The 25,260-nt window shown below is 33.9% G+C and overlaps 1 pseudogene; it reads left to right on the top strand.

The window, feature by feature from the left end:
* Positions 1 to 23,981, top strand: part of LOC107967524 (THAP domain-containing protein 3-like) — a 275,942-nt pseudogene extending 251,961 nt beyond the window's left edge.
* The last annotated feature ends 1,279 nt before the right edge of the window (positions 23,982 to 25,260 follow it).

Here is a 25,260-nt window from a genome sequence, read left to right as displayed (position 1 = left end):
TGAGCTTTGAGAGCCCAGCCTGCCTCCAGAGTCCACCATTTTAAACACCAATTCCACATTGAGCTCACTTTCACTCTTGTTTTCATTTATTCCTGTCATAATTCCTGGAGGTTTTATGGCCACTTAATTAGTGCCTCCATGATCTTTTATTTTCTTGACCTCCTTTTCTGTAATGATCTTTTTCTTAACAACATTTTAGTGACTTACTCCAATGGTCATGATCTAGACATCAATATTCTCAATCACTCTCCAGTCCATAATCTTATATTCAAGCTTTCTAGCCTCTGGCAACCCCTCTTATCTCTCCAGCTCTCATTCTTAGAACTTTAACTCCCACAATTATCTGATATAAAAGCGACTTACTCTTATGTTCTTAACCAACCATTTTTTAAAACTTTCTGTCAATCTTCATGTTCTTCCTTCCCTCACTCCCCATCTTAGATTCAATGGTCCACTATTTCAATTATTCCCACACATGCAACCTCTATTTCCTTACATTTCTCAACTCAGTAAGAAAAATCTCATCCATGATTAAATCCAGCTTTACAACCTTTCATTTGCACCCTCATACCTATGTATGGCTATAGAAAAAATGCAACCATAAAGATTAACCACACTTTAAATTACTGAAACTTAAAACTTAAGTGGAATCTCAAGTTAGTCCAGTAATACTGTTACAGTTTTCTATGACATTTTCTCCTTCATTCTCTGAGATAACCATTTCTTACTTTATCCCCTCAAATATTAAGCATGCCATTCTTTCTCATCATTTTTAGTTAATGATCTAATTTCCTATTTCACTGGGAAAAGTAACAGAAATCAAATAAAAACTTCCACACTTTCCTACCAACAATTATTTCCTGTTTGTTTCTGTACTCATACAATCCACAATCCCTTATTTTCCAACTAATGGATTACACATGCCTTGAAATACAAAGGACTCTATTTGTGCACTGAATTCCAGCACTTCTAGTCTTTCCAAGAATATTCCTATAGAATTGTCACTGTAATATCTCTATATCATCAGGGTTATATTTTCTCTCTCTCGTGTCTCATTTATCCTCACCATTATTCAAGTAATATGATATTCCTTATCTTAAAAATTATCTCAACTCACACACTCCAGCAACTATCGTTCAATGTGTTATGTCCTTTCTTCTTTATAACAAAATACCTTGAAAGAGCCCTCTATATTCATTGTCTATATTTCTCCTCCTATTCTTTCCTAAATGCTTTCTATCTTCAACATTTCATCAGAAGTTTTTTGAGAAGATCAGCAATAACTTGGATATTGTGAAATTCAAAGATTAATTCTCAGTGTCTGTGTTATTTGGCCCATCTGGAAAGCAGGTCTCAACTTTTTGAAGTCCATTTTTTACCTGGCCATTGGAATCTCATTCTCTCTTCATTATCTTCCACCTTCACTGATTAGTGTTAGTGCTTGCAGTTTCTTTTGCTGGCTCTTCATTTCTAATCAAATGATCTGGTCTTACTATTCATCCTTCTTCTCTTCTAGTCTCCCATTTAAATCACTGCATACATCTAGGTGTAGGGAGCAGAATATTTCATTTACACTCCTTCATGGAATGCCAATGACACTGTTGAACTTGCTACTCGTGATGGCTGACTCAGCGCAGTGCCACTATAATCTTGGTAGGCCTTTTGTCCACAGCCTGACTGGATATGACGCTTTCTTCCTTTGGGTAGAAGTTGCATTTCCCATGGTTCCCAACGGCTTCTTTGAAAAAGATTTTAATTGGCAACAAGGACCTTTTTTAAGAACGCAAAGAAGACAATAAGTTAATTTCCTCTCTGTCTATATTTTATTTTACTAAACTATGAAAATGGATATAGGAAAGAAATGTAAATTGGTAAGGTGAATTGAAGGCACTACTTAAATTTCTTAATTATGGAATTTTTCTTTGAAAGTGCAGAAGCATGAGCTTTCTGATTGCACTTTTTTGAAGGCAGGATGATGTGTGTATAGTCTTATGAGGGATTGTGAAATAGCTTTGAGTAAATCTTCTAGGGGTGTTATAATTTTTATACCTCATTGCTCACAGTGGTTGGTGCAATAGTTTATTTTTTATGGCGTTGCATTTATGGTGGCCCAGAATAAAATTTTCAAACTTATCTTTTCTCCTAGCGGATTTTTTCTTTATAGCTTAGATTCTTAAATACAATGCTCAACATTACAGTCATTTACCATGCTTTTTCTTCTGACATATGAAAAGTCTGGTATTGTAATCATATTTAACAGTTATAAGTTTTCAGTTATTAACACGCTCCTTATTTAACCATGTATAACGTAACAAATGGTTGGATGAAATTTGTGTGTTTTTAATATGTAGCTGTTTTCTTAACAATGTATTTACCTTTTTATTTTGACTATGTCTTTACCTGGTTTTATAATAGGTACAGCTGAACAAGCATGCCCGAATGAACACACATACCAATTGATGAAAAAGCTTTTCACAGCACACATGCCCGAACTATGCTTGTTTCAGTTAGATAGATTTGGCTATTCATGCAACAGGTCACTATGCAATTTAGAAGCAATTAAAAGGTAATGAATGTGCTGAACCGAACACTCTGCCTAGAAGGTTTTTTCTGTGTATACTGAGAAAGTAGATTTGCGTGTCTCTATTGTCCCCTGCAGTAATATTTTCAGCAAAATTTCAATGTCAAGAGTCTACAGACACCTGCCTAAAATAAGTCAAGGGCAATCTTGATTTTTTTCTGCAATGATTATTACACAGAGAGTTGCAAATATTTCATTGGTGCAATAGCATGAATCATCCTACAAATAGTTATTGGGCGTAAGCTAATGTAAAAGTCAAATTTCCATTGTGCATATATATATATATTTTTGTTCTGAGAAATGTTAGGACATTTATTCATTTACTGAGAAAACTTATCAGCTTTGCCTCTTAGAAAGTGTATCTTTGGACATATTAATTTTCACACAGTGATGAATACAGAGTAACATTTTTTTCTTTTGATAAAATAAAAACAGTAAAATGCAATGCTTGAGAGCATTAACATTAATGATCTTGACAGAAATTAATTTATATACCAAGTGTTTTAACCTCCCTAAATTGAATTTCTTCATATGAAAGATAGAGACACTAATATTTATAACTCATAGGGGCATTAGAAGATTAAAGGAGAAGTTAATAAGTTACATACCTTGTTCCTGATAACTTTTATTGTTCGTTTGGTGTTATTATTTTCATCTGGAAATAAGTGGCAGCTGGGCGTGTTGTTGTTGTTGTTGATGGAGTCTTCCTCTGTGGCCAGGCTGGAGTGCGGTGGTGCGATCTCGGGTCACTGCAACCTCCGCCTCCCGGGTTCAAGCTATTCCCCTGCCTCAGCCTCCCGAGTAGCTGGGACTATAGGCGCGCGCCACCAGTTAGTAGAGGTGGGGTTTCACCATGTTGGCCAGGATGGTCTCAATCTCCCGACCTCGTGATCTGCCCGCCTCGGGCTGCCTTTCTCTTTTAATACTACATGCCGCACACCTCCTGCTGTGCATATTATTTCATCAGACAAGGTACTATCCAATTGTCATAGGTATAGTTTTGAATGCAATTGGTCAGTGAGTTAATTTCCCCATACCTCACCTGCTCATCTGTTTTGTAATGTACAAATCTTCAAAATTATTCTACGAATTCCTGTATAATATGGTTTGGGAAGAAGATATGTTCACCAGGGTGCTTAGTCCAAATAGAAATCCTTATCCAACTAAATCTGAAAAAATTCTGAAGTTTATTCCTGCTTTAGGATGTCACAAAATGAAGTAGCATAAAAAATATTTGAAAAGTCCAGAAGAAAGCTTTTTTTACACTTTATTAAAGTTTTTGATAACTAGAAATGAGCTGGTTTGGGGATTATTGACCTAGATTGAATCATCGAAGTGTGCTTAACTTCTCTTGTCCTCAACATCAAATATTACTTAGCTGATGTCCTTTACTGAAATCCCCAGAATTATGTATCTCTAAATTAAGATATTATATTTCTAAAGAATATTAGTTAAAATGCAAATATTTACTTGAAATATTTCCTTTAGTAAGCATTTTTATTGTTATTATTTTTTAGAAAGCAGCAAAGCCATTAAATATTAACACATTTGGTTTCTCAAAATGGAAATCTGGGATTTATATACAATTTTTTTCTATCAACACTGTATTCCATCGATCTCCACATTTTATTGATTGCAACTCAGAAATGTCTAGTGGTGCTCTGGAGTTGGTTGGTATGAGCTCAGGAGAGTTGACTGTGCACATCTCTTCCCAATTTTGCATTCAGTGATAAAAACATTGGCAGTTTGAAATTGGCCATGGTAGGAGCATTCATATACCACAGATCTGGCAAATGGTACACATCAGGTACTGTTTGTTTTGAACTAGTTGTGAAATATTTACCAGTATATCACTATAAATACCTTTGCATGTTGATCCCCCTTTATATTCTTCTAGCTCAGTGTTAGTTCTGGCCACCTGATTTCTTACCTAGAATATTGCAACTTGGACCTGATCACTTAAGTATATTCTCTACATAAGTGTCATATGTTGCTTCACAAGGATGTAATAAATGAATAAATACATAAATAAAACATGTCTTAATATTTTTATATTCTGTTTAAACTCCTCAATCTCCCTATAGTCTGCAGATAGTATGTAACTTGCTTTATAGGTCTTTAGAAGGCCCTTTATGTTCTGTTAATTCATTCATTTCCAGTTATGTAATTTTCTTTATTGACTTTGAAATTCTCATCATTCCTGAAATGGCCCTGCTTGCTTTACATGTTTCTCCAACAGCAGGATTTTTATCTTTCTAAAAGCTTGAAATATCACTTTTCTGTGAAATATTTTCTAAATAGCCTGATTGCCTTAGTTAAAATCATCTTTCTGTCTCTACAAATTTATATATAATTTTAACTCTCATATAAAATTGATTACACTGAATCAGACTTACCTATTAATATAGTTGTCCTTTACACTAGTTTCTGGGTTTACTGACACCTTGATAGGTGTTTGCTTTTAAATTGATGATTTCAAAAACAAGCTGAGGGTAGTAAGCTGAAGACGCAGAGAGGAAGTGCAGAGGACAAACCTGAGGGAGCTCTCTACAGTTTCGTCCAGTACTCTTTATACCACATGATGAAACACAGAAAATGTGGACCATCAAACATTCCTTCATAAAATAAGCAATCTCATTTAAAAGCATAGGCATTTAAACATAGTTTATGAGAGATTGTGAAGTGAGAGTTATTAATGCAGAACCAAATTACTTTAGAGCAGGCAAAACAGTGGATGCTTATAATGGATTCTTCTACTCATATGTCATTTGAAAAACTCATATTTTCAAGAGGAGAAGGGAAAGTGGGCTGGAGGGAAAATTAGGAATGGATTTCTCTTTTTAATCCAGAATTAATCCCATTGTATGGCTAGGATATATATTATAGCACATGGATATTGATTCATAACCCCATTTAATGTGATACGACACACATGTTTTTAAAAGCCATTTATTTTAGCTGCTTCCACAAGCTGCCTGAAATCCTATTAGGAAAGAGAGCTCTGAAGAAATATGTCTTACTTGTTGTTAAGGGCTTACAAATACAGATATCTCAGAGTAATCCTGCCTTTACAACAAATGTTATCTGTAATGCAATGTTATGCTAAATAGTCATAATCTTTTTTACCTTCAATTCTACAGAAGATATATTAAAAGAAATGCAGTATACCTGTGTCTGTGATACTTTTGACTAAATACAAAGTTGTGTATGAAGAGAAGAAAGATCATTATCTACAGTTATGCTCATTCATCCAGTAAATGTTTACTTGACACTCCTGTTAAGCCTGATAGTGTTTCAGGCCCTTAGGATAAAATGGTGACTATAAAGAGACAGAATTCTTACTCTCTCTGGGAGACAGATATTAAATAATAATGATAAAGATGCCCTAGGAGGAAAATAAGGATTCTTTGAAGGCAAAAATAGACTTAGGTGTCATAGGCCTGAAACTATTGTATTAATAATTTGACAGTCGTTTTAAGAAAAAAAAATACAAAGTACAGGTACAAACAAAACCTAAGGTAAAGGAAATTAGAAGGCGTGCCAGGAAGTGAGGGATCTCAAATCTTACATTTCATCCACATCACTGTCCACCATTGTTTGAGTGTTTCTTTGAGGCCCTCCATATCGGATTCAACCAACCAGATAGAAAATACAATTGGCCCTTGAAAAGCACAGGTTTGAACTGGACAGATTCACTTATACTTGGATTTTCTTCCACCTCTGCCACCCCGGAGACAGCAAGACAAACTCAACTTCTTCCTTCTCCTCCTTAGCCTACTCAACCTGAGACATGATGAGGATGAAGACCTTTATCCTCCTTAGCCTACTCAACCTGAGACATGATGAGGATGAAGACCTTTATGATAAACCAATTCCACCTAATGAATAGCAAATGTATTTTCCCTTCCTCATGATGTTATTAATAACATTTGCCAGCGTTCTTTATTGTAAGAATATCATATTTAATACATATAACATACAAAATGTGTGTTAATTCACTGTTTATTTTATTAGTAAGCCTTTCAGACAACAATAAGATATTAGTAGTTGTGTTTTGGGGGAGATAAAAGTTGTATGCAATTTGTGACTGGGCCCCTAAGTCCTGCCTTGTTCAAGAGTCAATTGTCTTCCGAAAATAGAGTAATAATAATATTAATAATACAATACAAATTATACAAATTTTAAAATATAGGATAGCAACTATTTACATATTTACATTGCATTATGTATTATAAGCAATATAGAATTTATTTAAAGTATATGGGAGAATGTGTGTAGGTTATATGCAAATACTATGCGATTTTATATTAGGAACTTGAGTGTCCACATTTTGGGATCTGTAGGGGTTGGGGAAGAGATGTACAGGAAGCAAACCCATGTGGATACCAAGGGACAACTGTATGTAACAAAGCAACTCGAATTAGAGAGTATCACCATATGGTAACAGGGACAGTATCAGGAAAAGTATCCCTGAGAAGGTGACTTATGATCTGAAACAAAAGACATATATTATCTTTAGTAGTTAACTAGTTAGCCTGAAAGAGAGAGAAGGGTTGAACATTCCAGAACATGCAGCTCAGGCAAAGGCACTATGATATTTGAGATCATGGTATTTTCTGATAACTAATTATTGGACAATTTGACTAGGCCAGAGAGAGTAGACGAATGGTACTGCCCAGGGAGCTGGAATACAGACAGTGGCCGAAACATGGCATCCTAAATTATAGCATCATTTCTAACTCTTCACCCTACTCTTAATAACGTTTGTTTAAAATATAACTAGTGTAGGCATAAGCAGGCAAGATGGTTCATGCTTGTAATTCCAGCACTTTGGGAGGCCAAGGCAAGAGGATTTGTTGAGCCCAGGAGTTTGAGACCAGCCTGGGCAACATAGGGAGACCCTGTCTCTACAAAAAAATTTAAAAATTAGCAGGTTGTGGTGGCACCCGCCTGTATTCCCAGCTATTCAGGGGGCTGAGGTGGGAGGATCACTTAAGCCTTAGAGGTCCAAGCTGTAGTGAGCCATGTTCCCGCCACTGCACTCCAACCTGGGCAAAAAAAGAAGAAAAAAAGTGGTTTAAGTCTCTACTTCTCTGTGTCCCTTTCTTTAATCCCCAGGTATGTAGACGTTTTGAATTGCATTTTTTCTTTTTATTGAGACTGAGTTTTTTGCTCTGTCGCCCAGGCTGGAGTGCAGTGGTGCTATCTCAGCTCACTGAAATCTCTGCCTCCTGGGTTCAAGTGTTTCCCCTGCCTTAGCTCCCCTGCCTTAGCTCCCCTGCCTTAGCTCCCCTGCTTCCCCCACCACCCTGGCCTTGAGTAACTGGGATTACAGGTGCCCGCCACCATGCCTGAATATTTAATTGCATTTTTCTTTTTTATTCTTTCATTACTATTTTCATTTAAGTTATTATGTGTGTGTGTGTATGTGTGTGTGTGCACCTTTTATACAAATATGGCTTGTACTGTTTGAAGAATATTTTATCTTGATATCAGTGGTTTTGATGCTCATATTTTCTGATCATTTTGACTTGGTAAAGTGTCATTTATTTTCATTCTGTAAATTTCAGAAAAATGAACTTCACCTTCCTCGATAGAACAAAGCATTATGACTTATCCATTTAATTCCCTAACTACTACTGTTTGAAAAAATAGGCATAGATTTAGTCTCTCCCTATAGTAGTGAATTTAAAGTTAAATGATTTTATTTTCATATATCCTGGAAATATCCTCTAACTGTAATAGTTATCAGGATTATTTAAACTGCACAGCTTTTTTTAAACTCAACTCTTAAATATGAGCTTTTCTTTCTTTTTTCTTTTTTTGCTTTATTATTATTATTTTTTCACTCCCAGGCTGGAGTGCAGTGGCACGATCTTGGCTCACTGCAACCTATGCCTCCCAGACTCAAGCCATCCCCCCACCTCAACCTCTCGAGTAGCTGGGATTACAGGTGTGTGCCACCATGCCTGGCTAATTTTTCTATTTATGGTAGAGACAGGGCTTTGACATGTTGCCCAGGTTTGTCTGAAACTGCTAGACTCAAGCAATACACGCGCCTTGGCCTCCTGAAGTGCTGGGATTACAGATGTGAGCCACCACACCCTGCCCAAATATGAGAATTCATAGCTTCCAAACACTAAAAGGGTTTTGATGAGGTTCAATGAAACTAAACCATTCATTCATTTAATATTAGTGAAAAGTTATACATTTTCTTTTTACTATATTATATAGAATTGAATACATATACTCTAAAAATTATTGTGTTGTATGCCAGTAATTTTTTTAAATGCTTGTAAGTATAATTTTAAGATTTCACTAAATGCAAAAGGCAACCATATTTTAGAGATGTTAGAACATGAAAATAATATAGCATACAGTAGATGTAATAGTATACTATTGGTTTCTGGGATATAAAAAACAATGTCTTACATTTTTGATACATGCATAGCAACATCCTAGATTCAAATTGAGCCAGTAATTGTCCTCAAAGCCGGAGATTACAATGAAGAGATTTAAAATAAACCAAAAATGCAAATTTATTTAAAACACCTTTTTTAAAAAGCTAACAAATTTATGTACTCTATATGTATATGACTAATAACTAAATACAGCAGAATCAACAGCAAAAACTGAAGAGGTAAACGACGTTTGGTGGGAATGGTCAGGGAAAGTATAAGACAGATCTTAGAAATTACATCAAATATGCACATCCAGAAGGAGATGGCCCAACACTGAATGAAAACTGATATGAAACAAACTGAGTACAGGTAGAGTAGTAGGCAAAATAAAGATATGATTGGGCTAGAGATGGAGATGGGGAGCAGGTTCCTAGGGAGCATGGACATGGTAAATTTAAGAAACTACCACTTATTAAAGAGAAGGTCCATCCTTTGAAAGTGGGAATAGTATCCCTTACTGTCTCTTCAGTGGTCAATCATGAACAACTCAGACAATTTCCAACCCCTGAGTAGAAGCTATCATTAGTTGTATTCTGTCCTGAGAGAATCAGAGGTGGCTTGGCCACACAGAAGCTCCGTTTGCAAAGAACCTGTTCCTTATTTTAGCTACACAAAGAGCCCATTTGATTGCCAAGAGATGGCACAAACTGCACTGTTCCTTTACTCACTTCTCAGGACTTGGCATTGCTTAATAGGAAGATCCATCTTCGATATAAGTGACAAAAAAGCCTAAGGAATGTTTCAATCAAATATACTATTAATACAAGTAATATCCAGAGGAAAAGGGGGGATAACTAAGTAAAGGCAGTAAAATATCTCTGACGATGACAGATTCACCTAAGAAAAAAGTGACACAGGAAATTCATGAGCCAAATATACACCACTTTTTATTATCTTAATATTTCAATAAAAAATAAAGAAAATCAGAAAACAGGAATAAATTCCACAAGCATACAGCAAAATATGGCCAGATAACATAAGACTGTGGCCAAATGTTGAACCTGGTAGAACTGGTTAAATTTTGAAAGAAGTAGAAGAAAATACAAAGTAATTGGAAAGTAAAGGCTAAGCTACAAAGAACAAAATGAAAAATAGATGCTAAAAATGTGCAAAAAAGAATGTAAACTTTATAATAAAAATTATGATCAGAATGAACCACAAAGAGATATAAACAAATTTTTAAAGCAATAGCTAGATAAGACCTCAGAGAAGCGGCAACATATTCATATTAAAATCCCTGCAAAAGATAATCAAAACTAAATGTTCAAAAATAAAATTCAAAAAGCACTTTATAAAATAATAGAGAATATCAGTGTACATGCTTTAAAAATAAAATACTTTGCATTCCAGGAAAAATTAACCCAGAATGAAAATATTTTAGTAAACTGGTTGGATTATAAATAAAAAGAAAAAAAAAATCCTTTGGCGGTCTAAGTAAAAGATCAATTTACTTTAAGGAGAATAACTCCACATTTTGGTTATCCTGGGCCTTTGCTGATTTATATTTTGAGTGCCGTCCAAATTTTTTTTCTTATTTTTTTCTCTCAAAAGAGTTTCCCCTTGGAAATAAATTGTAAAATCACATTTCTCACAACTTCTAATGTCTGTAGAGAGTAGAAATCTAGTTCTAAGAAGTCTATTAAAAGAGCAGGCCAAGTGTTTTATATTCAGTAAAGCTCTTCTAGTGTGAAGCTTACAAACACCTCATTTTGAAGTTCCAGGAAGTCAGAGAATATATTTATTATAATGACTTCCTGACTGGTTTCCAAGATTATGATCAGCAACATGTGGCCTGCAAGCTAATTCAGGTCTCTTGTCTATTTTTGTAAATAGTTTTATTGGAACATACATTTACATATTGTCTATGGTTTCCTTTGCAATACACCACGAGAGTTAAATACTTACATCAGACATTATATAGTTGACAAAGCCTAAAAGATTTACTATCTAACCTTTACCAAAAAAAATTTTCCAGCTGCAACAGAATAGGATCACTATTCTACAGTATTCTATAATAATAGCTTCACGCTAGCATTCGGGAATCCTTGAAGTGAGTTGAAAGTAATCTTTTAAAATATTATGTTAATCAAATAATTGTATTATTCATAATCTTGAATAATCAGAATGTTAACTGCCAAGCCATACAAAAATTATACTTTATTAGCTTGTAAGGTTGTGCACAATATAGTAATATTTTCTCTTTCTAATTTGGTATAAACTCATTTAATTGTATTAAAACATTGAAATGCATATTTTACCACAATCTGATACAATGGAAGTTTCCTTAAAGTTAAGCCTCTTTCCAAAGGTTATAAATTGGCTGAACAGCTGCTGCCAAATGATGAAAAGCAATTTTTGTTTGCACTCCCACCAATTGCGAGACCAAAAACAAAGCTTCAAAAATCAAAATCAAAATAAAGCAAAACAAAAATAAAGCTTCAGCAGCAGCAGCATTATCACCTGCTGGCTCAGGAGTAGAAAATAGGTTTTAGTAATTATCTCCCATCTAAGCTACTTTATGCTAGGACCAGCCTGCTGAATCAGCTTCAAGAATACATGTTTTATATAACCCTTAAGTTTTATGTTTCAGCAATAGTGTATGAATAGTAACTTAACTTTCCAAAATAAATATCTTGAGCATATCAAAGTGCTACATTTTATTATTATTTTTCTTTTTGTGTTTATGATATAACTACATAAAACCAAGGTAGCACCTCTGTATTAGTCTGTTCTCATACTGCTAATAAATGCATACCTGAGATTGGGTAATTTATAAAGTAAAGAGGTTTAATGGATTTACAGTTCCACATGGCTGGAGAAGCCTCACAATCATGGTGGAAGGTGAAGAAGAATCAAAGGAATGTCTTACATGGTGGCAGGCAAGAGAGCATGTGCAGGAATACTCTTCCTTATAAAACCATCAGAGCTCATGAAACTTATTCACTATCATGAGAACGGCATGGGAAAAAATCTGTCCTTATGATTCAATTACCTCACAACAGGTTCCTCCCACAATGTGGAGATTATGGGAGCTAAAATTCAAGATGAGACTTGGGTAGGAACACAGCCAAATCGTATCAACCTCCTATTCAAAACTGAGTCACCATTTTAAAGTGGTCTTCTACATTTGATTGTAATACAGGGAACACAGAAAGTGTCAGTATCATGCCTTGGAATAACAAACTTTGAGCTATCAGATGAGAGGCAAAGAGAACCAAAGTTTTTAATTTAAAAGATAATTTTAAACTTCTTCAAAAAATTAGAATTTCTAGATAAAATCTAGAAAAATTCATTTTCCCTAATTCCCATCAATATGAGCTTCATTGTTTCTTTATGGTGGCCTTTGTTTTAAATAAACATATATGTGGCTACTTGTATCATGGAATTATTACTCAACTTGTAAGTGTTTTATATATAAAAAAGAGTATATTTCTATTAGTTTTTGAGTCTATCTTACAAACAAATTATACTATTCTGTTTGGAAATGTAAACCTTAAATAATTATTTAAGCTAATTAAATTTTGTTATATATTAAACTACATTAAATAGTTAAGGACATATATTGTTTGTCTAAAAATTAAATTTTCCAAAATATGACTTCTCTAAATTGGATATATTAAATTATAAATATGAAAAATATTTTTCTTTAAATTTTTGATATTGTTTCATACATAAGTTAGAAATTAAAAAGGTAAATTAAAGTTAAGAAACTAATCAATTAGATATTCTAACATGCCAAATTATTTTTTTAAATCATCCTCAGTTAAAATAAATATGTAACATGAATGTCCTCCTTAGAATATTTCCATAGTTAACATCTCCTTGACAGCACAGTCCAACTCTTTTGAGTTCATGTGAAACACTTACCTAATATTTTGTGTGTAATAGCCATATTTCATAGAATGTAACTCTCTCAAGATAACATCTTAAGCCAGATCAGAAGAAATGTATAATTCCATTCCCAAATCTCAATATGAGTTGCATAACAAAATAAATGTTACATACAAAATGTAAGTTGTAGAAATTGGAATCATGTGCCCTGAAAAACTTCTTTCAAGTATCAATAGATATCCCCTCAGCTGTCGAGCTGACAATATTAACTTACTACTAACCACAATATTAGCACTAATGACATTATTGCTAACTACAATTTTAGCACTTTGATTATCAAGAAGCAATATTTTCGGTGATCAACAAAATTTTCCCCATTTTATCCTACTATGACGGTTTATTATTTATACCTAAGTATGTCCTGTGGTTTAATCAAGTTTTAAGAAATTTTCAGACAGCATTGGGTTAATAGGCAATACACTACAATAGGGTCTTATTAGAAATAATGGGGCATACATTCTCAGTTATTCTTTTTATGTAGGACATGGGATTTCAGGAACAGATCATTTGAGTTTCAGTGAAAGAGCCTGTGTTCATTTCTTTCATCATTTATACCTAATTACAAGCATTCCCATGGTAAAGGCATTTTTTTCATAAGAATAATATTATACTTTCCAAGATAATTGGGTTTTCTATGCTAAGCAAATTTGAATTTATTTTCACAGTTGATTGAGGTTGCTTATTAAAAAAAAATTGGTCAAGGAATGAATTCTAGAGACACAAGGGTAATTATAACATTCAGCCCCTTTAAAAGGCTGTAAATGAGGTTGGCAGCACAGTCCAAGTCTCTAGAGTTCAAGTGACGTCCTTACCTAATTCCTGGGTAACTTCCTTCAAATTCATGTTCTGTATTAACCTGAGAAAACTGTTATTGTTAATTAATAAGAAATACATAGTACTGAAACAGTTTTATCAAATTATAGACAGATAGAAATTTGTTTAAAGTAAAATGAGTAAGAATGGACTACCATACAGTTACATGGAGGATCTGAACCACTTTGACAGAGAAAAGCCCTCAATTTCTAGACCATGTTTAGAGCTTTAGAAAAGGAGTTTCTAAACCCAATACTCTATATCTAGCTTACTTTGTAATTTCTTAATGAGTATACTTCTCAGCCAAGGTCTGATGTGCTACGTTTTCACACAGCCCAGTCACGCATTGCACCTATCAAAATACTGCTTTGTTTAGATTTTACCTGAACTCCACTCTTCCCCTTAACACTATGAGGTGATATCTTTGTTTGTGAAGTAGAAGACATTCTAGATTAATGCCAAAGAGTTTTAGAAGATGAAATTCTGTGATATATTTACTGATTACTTCACCACTTGATTGAGCTCAACTATATTTAAATTTGATTATTTTCTGCATTTTTTACGTTTTTCTGAAAACACTACAGTGTTTACCAATATTTAAATTACACTCAATTGAATTATTCATATTTGCTAAGTTATTTGGTTTTAGAATAATATATATTTATGGTCATTTTAAGAGTTCTCTGTAATCAATTTAACAAGTTATTTTAGCAAACGTCATTTAACGTATATTGAACATATGGAAGGCACAGCTTTATATATTTCACCTACATTTAAAAGAGTGATTATTTTCAACAAATAAATTTTAATTTGTGAATACAGATGCAATCTGATGAAAAATTAAGATGAAGTTCTTTGAATAATTTTAATGTTGTTCTTTGAAATAACAAAATAATAGTAAGTTTAAGAATTAAAGAAAAGAACACATTTAAGTACAAATTACTGTTAAATCATGGAACTTACCTATAGCAGAAAAACTGGCACACAGATATACAGCATTCTCATTAATTAATTCATTTATTTACCATCAGTAACTCACAGCTAAGTTTTAATTCTTAACATATATTCAGAAAAACTAGCCCTTTTTTGTCTTGCACGTTGAAAAGAACTAGTAAGATTATAGCAATAATAAATTATAATTTATGTTCAATTTTATTTACTGTAATCACCACTTATTTAGTTTTAAAGTGACTTTTTATTAAAAAATAATATTACCAACTCATAATGATTAGAAAATCATAAACAGAGTATGGCTTATATTGTTTTCAATAGAGAAATACTATTACTATGAAAATTACTAAAATATGAGATAAAATTGCCATTAATACCTATGTTACATAACACTGAGAGATACCTGAATGGCTGTGATTTTTATGCTGTTATGAGAATTGCAATGTCCCAAAGCCTTAATCTGTTATAGTCAAAAGAGTTGACCTGGTACTGCTTCTGTCACAGGTTGACTCAAGTAGAAGTGTCTGGTCTGCCAGCTCCTTTGCTTGTTCAAATTGGAACATATCAGAGGATGAATGGTGAATTCTTCATCCATCAAATGTGTCTCCATCCCTGTATATGAAACTGTGAGTGTGCATTTTAGTGTATTCTCTACAGTGTACTGTAAACTGTAGACATATTTTATAGCATGCTAGGAGCCTAGAAGAGAATATAGTTGCTGAAGTGAGAATTTTTTTGTGGAAAATTATGCTTAGTTCTCTGTATTACCATTTCCATCAACCTTAGGGAAAGAAGTAAATTGTATTTAAGCCTCTTGAGTCATTCAGTATTAATCTTACAAAAACATGATCCTCCTAAGAGAGAAAGGAACACACAGCTTATGAAACAAAAGGCTTTGTCTTTCTTTTAAATTTATGCTCAAAGCATTTTTATTAAAAGTAGAAAAACATTAATAGGCATCATTGTAAAAATATCATGTTATGCCAAATGCCTGAACTTTTATTCAGATTATTTTGTGGAATGTGACTCATTTTTTTTCCCTAAGATTTCAACTTGATTCTTCTTTCAAAATACGTCTGTACAAGACAAAGTTCTTATTCAAACACGTAGCTTTGTAAGGGTCATCATTTCCTTTTTCAGTTGAATCTCAACTATCATGCAGCTCTTCAGAGAGGACTGTGTCTAGCATGTTACTTTCCTAGAACAAGACAGCCTTATAATATCACCACTTAACCATCAGTTAGATCTGTAACAGAGTCTGATAGGGCATTAATGGCTTTAGACATTTTACTTAGATACTTTGTATGTACAAGAACTTTAAAATTTTTTCTAGTAGAAATTACATTAGAAAATCATAGAAGATTTTTATATCTAAACACATTTTTAAAAAATATTAAGACATGGTAAGAAAATGATATGATTGAAATTTCTATTCTTGGTTAATGTTTTGAATTGCACATGCCTAACCTGCTTCATTTAGAATTTCCATAAAAATTATATCCTCATGCAATATGCTTAGAATAATGCATTTAGTGTAGTTAGTGGTAACTCTGAAAAAAATGAAGATGACTAAAATTTAAAAAGGAATAATGGAAGCTTCAAGGTGAATGAATGCATTTATGAGCTGGGAGGTTGTTATGACCTGACTCCATGGGAAAATAAGCTCCTGTGCTTGAGATTCTCCCAGATTTTATTCAACATAGCTCTCCATCTGGCTATGTGACGGATGTCCCTATGGGACACAGTAGTGGACCTGGAAAAGAAAATATATGATATTTTAAAAATTAAGTTAAAAAGAAAATATTAAAATGTCAGTGCTATTAAGAAAAGAAGGAGATTGGCATAAAGAATTATAAATTTGTGGATCCCTGCATATGCTTTCCTACATGTATATAAACAGTTACTAACTTCTTAGAACTGCCACTGAACAATGTTTGTTTGAAGTGACATCAGCAACATGGCACATGAGAAGTTGCAGCCGTCATCTCCTTGAAGAAACACTAATGAAACAATCTCAAAATACCTGTATGTGAACTCCAGAATCCATTTTAAAAGTTACAACACTTCAGGCAAGCACCAAACCAAGAAAAATGACTTTGAAAATGCATATAAAGAACAGTTTAATTTTATTTATGTTAGTGCCTCTTTTAAGCTGACATAGCTTAGCACCTACTGAGATCCAGGCTTGGGATGTCTCTCTTGGGAGAAAGAGTGAGGGCAGCATGCCTCTTATATCCCCCAGCATTCCAGGGCATTATCCACCAGTTCTACTTTTGTCTCACCTCGCTCAGAACACTGAGGCCAGCAGCATATGAAAAACACCATGGGGCAGCTAAGAATGAAGGGAGGGGTCAGGGACCCTCAGCAGCCTGCACAGTGCTGCAGGATTGAGAGAAGATGTACAACTCTAATATTCTTACTTTAAGAAGAAGGGAGAAAACTGTAGCTTGGATTTAGCCTTTCAGCTTTCTGGTACACTTTCCTAAGGAAAAGGGGAAGGGGGATGAATCTGCTTAATTGAAAGAAGGTACACAATCCTGAGAGTTCTCCTTCAGAAGGAAGAAATGTAAGTGAAGCTTGCACCTAATGTCCTGGCATTTCAGTCCCTGCCTGAAGGAAATGGGTGAGCAGCTCTCAGCAGCTGACAAAGCTCTGCAGGATGAGGGGAAGAAGACAGGCAACCCATAATCTTATCCTTCAGGAGGAAGAAAGAGAAGTAGAGCTTGTGCCCAGTGTCTCACAATTTTGGCACACTTTCACAAAGTAAATGAAATGGAGTTTTATGGTGGTTCACATAGCTGTGCATGATTGGAAAAAAGGCACACAACCCAGACATTTTCCTCCAGCAGCAAGGCAAAGCAATGGAATGTATATGCAGTACTCAAGCCTATCAGTACACTGCATTTGGGTAAAGATGAGGGCAGCATGGCTCTCTGATATTGGGAAAAGGCATATGACTATCAAACTTCTCTCCCATGAGGGAGAGAGAGAAGTGGAACAGAAAGCTTATCTAAAGAAATAACATTCAAAACATCATAAAAATGAGTACCAAGATTATTGAAGCTTTATTTTTTTTTGAAACAGGGTCTTGCTGTGTTGCCCAGGCTGGAGTACAGTCACACAGTCACAACTCATTGCAGTCTTCACCTACCAGGCTCAAGTGCTCCTCCCACCTTAGCCTTCTGAGTAGCTAGAGTCACAGGCACACACCCCAACACTTAGCTAATTTTTCTATTTTTTGTAGGATGGGATTTTACCATGTTGCCCAGGATGGCCTCAAACTCCTGGGCTCAAGTGATCTCCTGCCTCAGCCTCCCAAAGTGCTGAGATTACAGGTGTGAAGCACTGCACCTGGCCTTTTGAAGATTTAAAGACCCAGATAAGAACCTAATGAAATCCACATGGAGACATATTATATCAAATTGTCAAAAGTCAAAAATGAAAAAGATAATTTTGAAAACAGCAAGAAAAAAATGACTTATACTGTAGAAGAGAGCCTCTCTAAGGTAATCAGTGGATGTATCAGCAGAAACCTTGCAGACCAGAAGAGAGTTGAATGATGTAGTCGAAGCACTAAATGAAAACATCTGCCAACCAAGATATTATATTTGGCAAAATTGTCCCTCAAAAATGAAGGAGAGATAAAAACTTTCCAGGATAAACAACAGCTAAAAGAGCTCATCACCACTAGACCTGCTTTACAAGAAATGCCGAAGTGAATTATTCAATTAAAAATGAAGGACTACTAACAGCAAGTCAAAACATTTCAAAGTATAAAACTCATTAGTAAAGGTAAATTTATCAACAAATACAGAATAATGTAATACAGTAATGGTGGTATGTAAATCACTTAAAAATTTTTAGAATAAAAGTTCTAAAACAAAAAATTTGGGAATAACTATAAATACAAACATTTCCTAATGGATTCACTATATTAAATGATGCAAGTTGTCACATCAGTAACATGAAGCATGTGTTGGGGGAGACGTAATAGTGTAGAGTTTTCATATGCAATTAAAGTCGTCAGCTTAAAATAAACCAGCGTAATTATAAGATGTTTAATATATGTCTCTTGATAACCACAACAAAAAGAATACTAAATACAAATAAACAAACAAAAAGAGACAGAAATCAAAGAATACCATTAGAAAAACAATCTAAGAAGCATAAAGAAAGACAGGAGAAGAGGGGGGAAAGAATTTCAAAAAAGACAAAAAAAATTAAAAATGGCAATGGTGAGTCATTTATACCACACAAAACAGACTTTAAGCCAAACATAGTCACAAGGGACAAAAAAGGGCATTATATAATGATAAAAAGTTAATTCATTAGGAAGCTATAACAATTGTAAATACATATGTACCAAACATCAGAGCATCTAAATAAATAAAGCAAATATTCACAGAATTAAAGAGAGAAATATACAACAATACAAAAATGGTAAGAGACATCAATAACTCACTTTCACAAATAGAATATCCAGACAGAAAATTAATAGGGAAACAATGAACAACCTAATAGACCAAATAGACCCAAAAGACATATAAAGAATATTTCACCCGAAGCAGAATATGCCTTCTTCTGAAGTGCATGGGAACATTCTCCAGTAGAGATCACATGATAAAACAAGTCATAAAAAATTTTAAGATTGAAATAATACCACATATTATTTCCAACCAAAAGTGTATGAACTTAGAAATCAATAATGAGAAGAAAATTGAAAATCTTATATATGGGGAAATTAAACAACACAACCCTAAACAATCAATTGATCCAAGAAGTGACAAAGAAAGTCAGAAAAAGTTTTGAAACAAATGAAAATACAACACATCAAAATATATGAGATACAACAAAAGCCTACTAAGAAGGATGTTTACAGCAATAACACAAACATTTTTAAAATGACTTCACATAAAGGCCAGGCGTGGTGGCTCATGCCTGTAATCTCAACACTTTTGGGGGCGAAGGTGGTTGAATCATCTAAGGTCAGGAGTTTGAGACCAGCCTGGCCAACATGGCGAAACCCTGTCTCTACTAAAAATACAAAAAATAGCTAGGCATGGTGGCAGGCGCCTGTAATCCCCGCTACTCAGGAGGCTGAGGCACGAGAATCGCTTGAACCTGGGAGGAGGAGGTTGCAGTGAGCAAGATCGCGCCACTGCACTCCAGCTTGGGTGACAGGGGGAGACTCTGTCTTGAAAAAAAAAAATGACTCCACATAAACAACCTAACTTTACACCTCAAGCCAAGAAAAGAAGAGAAACTAAACTCAAAGCAGAATAAAGAAGATAATAAAGATCAGAACACAAACACATGAAATAGAGACTAGAAAAATAATAGGGGAAAAAAGAATGAAACCAAGAGTTTGTTTTTTTGGAAAGATATACAAAATGAACAAAACTTTAGCTGCACACACACACAAAAATGGGAAAACGCACATAAGTAAATAAGTTCAGAAATGGAAGAGTAGAAATTATAACTGATGCCACAGAAATGCAAAGGATCATAAGAGGCTACTCTGAACAATTTATACCAAGAAATTGAATAACCTAGAATAAAGGGATACATTTATAGATACATACAACATATCAAGACTGATTCATGAAGAAGTAGATAAATTTGAAGGGATCAATAATGACTAACTGATTAAATCAGCTTTCAAAAACTTCTCAACAAACGAAAGCCCAAGACTGGACGACTTCACTAGTGAATTGTTTGAAGCATTTAAATAATTAACAACAATGCTTCTCAAATCCTTCCAAAAATTTAAGAGAATACCTTTAAATTCATTTTATGAGGCCAGCATTATTCTGATACTATAGCCAGAAAAAGACATTACAATAAAAATTATAGTCTAATATCCCTGATCAACACAGATGCAAAACATTCTCATCAAAATATTAGCAAACCAAATTCAACAGCACATTAAAAATATTATTCACCATGATGAGTAGCATTTATCCCTGGGATGCAAAGATGGCTCAACACATGCAAATCAATAAATGCAATACATCATATTAACAGAATTAACATTTATATAGCATGATCACCTGAGGAGCTGTGAAAAATGCACATGACAAAATCCAATATTAATTTATGATAAAATTTCTCAACAAATTAAGTATAGAAGGAATGCACCTCAAAATAGTAAAGGTAATATATGACAAACCTTCTGCCAATATCTTCTTCAATGGTGAAAATTTCAAAGCTTTTCCTCTTAGACCAGTGAAACTCTAGCCAGAGCAACTAGTCGAGAAAAATAAATAAAAGAATCCAAATCAGAAGGAAATAAATAAAATCATTTCTGTTTATAGATGACATATTCTATATGTAGAAAACTTTGAAGACACCATAAAACCCTGTTAGTAGTGAAAAAATTCAGTAAAGTTATACTATACAAAATCAAGATATAAAAATTAACTGTTTTTATACACCAACAACAAACCATCCAAAAAGGCAATTAAAAAAAAACTCATTTAAAATATAAAAAAGGAATAAATTAAAACAAGGACATGAAAGACTTATACACTGAAAACTACAAAGCCAAACCAAAGCATTGATAAAGTATGTATAAAAAGAAATAAAAGAAAACAAAAATAAATGAAAAGACACAGTGTGTTCATGGATTAGAAGACAATATTGTTAAAATATTACCAAGTTGATCGACAGATTCAATCCTGTCTCCATAAAATGCCAATGAGATTTTTTAACAGAAATTAAAACAAAACCATTTTTAAATTTATGTGGAGCCACAAAGAAAGAAGAACAAAGCAGAAGGCATCACATTTTCTGATTTCAAAATATATTACCAAGTTACAGAAAATACTCAGTATGGTACCAGCTTAAAGAAGATGTGTACACCAATGCAACATAATAAAAGCCCCAGAAATAAAACCATGCATATAAAGTCACCTAATTTCCAACAAAGCTTCCAAGAATACAGAATAGAAAATGGATAATGTCTTCAACAACTAGTTTTTGGAAAACTCTATATCAGCATGCAAAAACATAAAACTGGACCTCCAATATTAAACCATACACAATATTAACTAAAAATAGATTAAAGACTTAAATGTAAGAACTCAAACTGTAAAATTCCTAGCAGAAGGATAAAAACCCCTAGTTGAAAACAAGGAAACAACTTATTGACATTAGTTGAAGCAATGAAATTTGGATATGACCTCAGAAGCAGTTAACAAAAGCAAATCAAGCTACAAAGCTTCTCAGCAGCAAAATAAACAATAAACAGAATGAAAAGGAAACCTTTGGAATGGGAGAAAATATTCTCAAACCATATATCTCATAAGGGGTTAATTTCCAAAACATAAAAGAAACTCTTACAACTCAACAACACGACAGCCCCCCCCAAAAAAAATTGGCAAAAGACTTGAACAGCTATATCAAAGAAGACATACAAATGGCTACCAGATATATGAAGTGATACTCAATATCATTAATTATCAAAGAAAGAGAAATCAAAACTATGAGATACCTCCTTACACCTGTTAACAATGATTATTATCAACAATAAAACAAAATAAAAGAAATCAAGTGTTGTCAAGGATGTGGAGAAATTGAAACTCTTCTACACTGTTGGTGGGAATGTAAAATGGCACAACGGATATGTAGAACAGTACTGAGGTTCTTTGAAAAATTGAAAATAGAGGCCAGGCACGGAGGCTCATGCCTGTAATACCAGCACTTTGAGAGGCTGAGGCACGTGGATCACGAGGTCAGGAGATCGAAGCCGTCCTGGCTAACACGGTGAAACCCCGTCTCTACTAAAAAATACAAAAAATTAGCCATGCATGGTGGCACGTGCCTGTAGTCCCAGCTACTCGGGAGGCTGAGGTAGGAGAATTGCTTGAATCTGGGAGGCAGAGTTTGCAGTGAGCCGAGATCGCGCCACTGCACTCCAGCATGGGCGACAGAGTGAAACTCCATTTAAAAATATATATACATATATATAGAACTATCATATAATCCAGTGATTTCATATATGGATATATATCCAAAACAATTGAAGTTAGGATTTCAAAGATATATCTGTATTTCCTCGTTTATTGCAACGTTATTCACAATATCAAAGAAATGGAAGTAACCCAAATTTCCTTTAACAGATGAACAGATAAGAAAATGTGGTATAGAGAGAGAAGAAAATATTGCTCAGTCTCAAAAAGGGAAGAAATCCTGTCATATGCACAAAATGGATGAACATAAAGGACATTTTGTAACACAAAATAAGCCAATCACAGAAGAACAAATACTGCATGAGTCCAGTTATCTGAGGTATATAAAATAGCTAAACTCTTAGAAGTATACCATATAACGGTGGTTGTCGGGGGCTGACAGTAGGGGAAATGGGGAGTTATTCAATGGATTTGAAGTTTTAGTTATGAAAGATAACTTCTAGAGGTCTGCTTTACAACATAGTGTCTAAAGTTATATTATATATTGTGCACTTCAAAATTTAAGAAGGTAGATCTCAAGTTAAGTGTTCTCACCACAGAAGATAAAACAAACAAACAAACAAAAAGGCACAAGGAAGTTTGGGAGGTGTTGGATATGTCTTTTACCTGAATTGTAATGACAGTGCCATTGATATTTATATATGTCCAAATTTAGCAAATTTCATATATTAAATGCACGCAGTTCTTTGTAAGTCAATTATACCTCAATTCAGTGGCTACAAATAAATAATAGATAAAAAAGAAAGTGGAGCATGGTTTCAATCAAAATATTAATACTGACAGTTTCCCAAAGCAACAACTGTATTACACATCTTACTGTTTCTCTTCCTTTATCATCATCCAGAAATTATTTCATATCCCAAAGCTGATTTTTGATTCAGCTCACAAATCATTTCCTAGAAGACGCTGACCATACCATACGCATATTATGGGAAAAAAAAATAAAGTAATATATACTGGTGCCTTCTGCCGGCATTTACTATGCTAGGTGTTTTATATACATTTTCCTGTAGAAACTTTACAACCTTCTAGCCATCCTATGAAGTTGTTTGTATCTATTCTTTGTTTACAATGAGTCAATAGAGTCACTGGTGGTTTAAGTGACTAGTCCATGGTTTTGTTTAGTAACTGATCTAAATCATAACGATGTGTCTGTTTAATTTCAGAGGTATGCTCTTTATACTGTTCTCAGTGCTGAGCACATACTAAGATGATGGAGACATTGTACACGTATGTCCAAAACAAGCCTTTTCTTTTTCAGTTAATCTGTGCATTATGTAGAGTAAATGAGTGAATAAATTAATGGCAATTCTATACATAATGAGAATAGTTTTTTCTTTTTCAATTGATCTTTATGGGTATCTGTTTTTGTTAATTCCCAGTGTCTTTCTAACTCTGGGATGTTACCTGGCCCTTTACAGGCACTTTTCTTGCAAGATGAAATCTTGCTAGGCAACTGTGTTTCCCATAGTTTTGGATTGTTAAATGCCTGAGTTCGTAAAGTTAACTTAAATTTCCCATTTCTACATTGCCCCATTGGTTGAGTTATTCTATTACTTATTGTATTTAGACTGGCCTTTGCTTGGGTAATTTCTGAAACAGATCATTTATCTTTAACCCCAAGAACTTCAGAAAAATTCTCCTTTTTGTTTATATAAACACATCTGTGAAGACTACAGATTTCTCTTGAGTTGTCAGCTCCTAATTATCATTGCATTTCCATGTTACTAACTACCAAGCTTTGGTTGTAAATGATTCATGCTATCACTATTAGTTGTTTATTCTGCATAGTCTTTTTTGCATTTCAACAATTGAAAACCCTTTAATTTGGGGATAGTTTGACATCATTGTTTGAAATCCTGCTGTATCATTTAACTTGTTACAACAGTGAAAGTATCTTGACATTTTTTGCTTTAATTGAATGGTTCAAAATATCATGGTACAATAAGTTTTACTATTTTACTGAGCATTGTCTGAGTATCTAACTTACATGTTATGCATTATCTTAACTTTGATCAAAATAAGTTAATAGGTACTGAAAGCTAACAAAATTGGATGCAAACAAAGACCATTTTTAAAGCTAAACATTCCTGCTGGAGAATGGAAAAACAAAGGGACTCTCATAAAAGATAGGTGCATCATTTCTTGAACATGCATCACAATACTCACTGTATACTTGGATGCCTTTACTATGGTGGCATATTTCATTCAATGAAAAAGAATTAAGGCCCATGGGCTTTGAGCTCACTGAGCTTATATTCAAGACAGAGAGATACACAGAAGAAAGAGAAATTACATATTCATGTGTGTGTACATGTGTATGTGTTCAGTTATATTTGTGATGATTATTGTGAAGTTAAATAAAAATAAGCTAGAGAGTCTCTGATAGTTAATGATAATTCCTAATAGTCTTGCTACTCTTTAGATAGATGATCTAACTAATCTGTCATATCACAAATTGTTATAATTACTTTTCATAGAAGCTTGAGGAAAGTTTGTTAGAAATGGCATTGTTACTAAAAGGCTATTGGTAAAAACATAAACATAAATTTCAACAACAGCAAAAACAAAGTCACTAATATTTTTTCAATAA

This window comes from Pan troglodytes, chromosome 1 (genome assembly GCF_028858775.2).
Source record: "Pan troglodytes isolate AG18354 chromosome 1, NHGRI_mPanTro3-v2.0_pri, whole genome shotgun sequence".
NCBI lineage: Eukaryota > Metazoa > Chordata > Mammalia > Primates > Hominidae > Pan > Pan troglodytes.
Note: the sequence above shows the minus strand (reverse complement) of the source record. Positions and strands in the feature narration are given on the sequence as shown.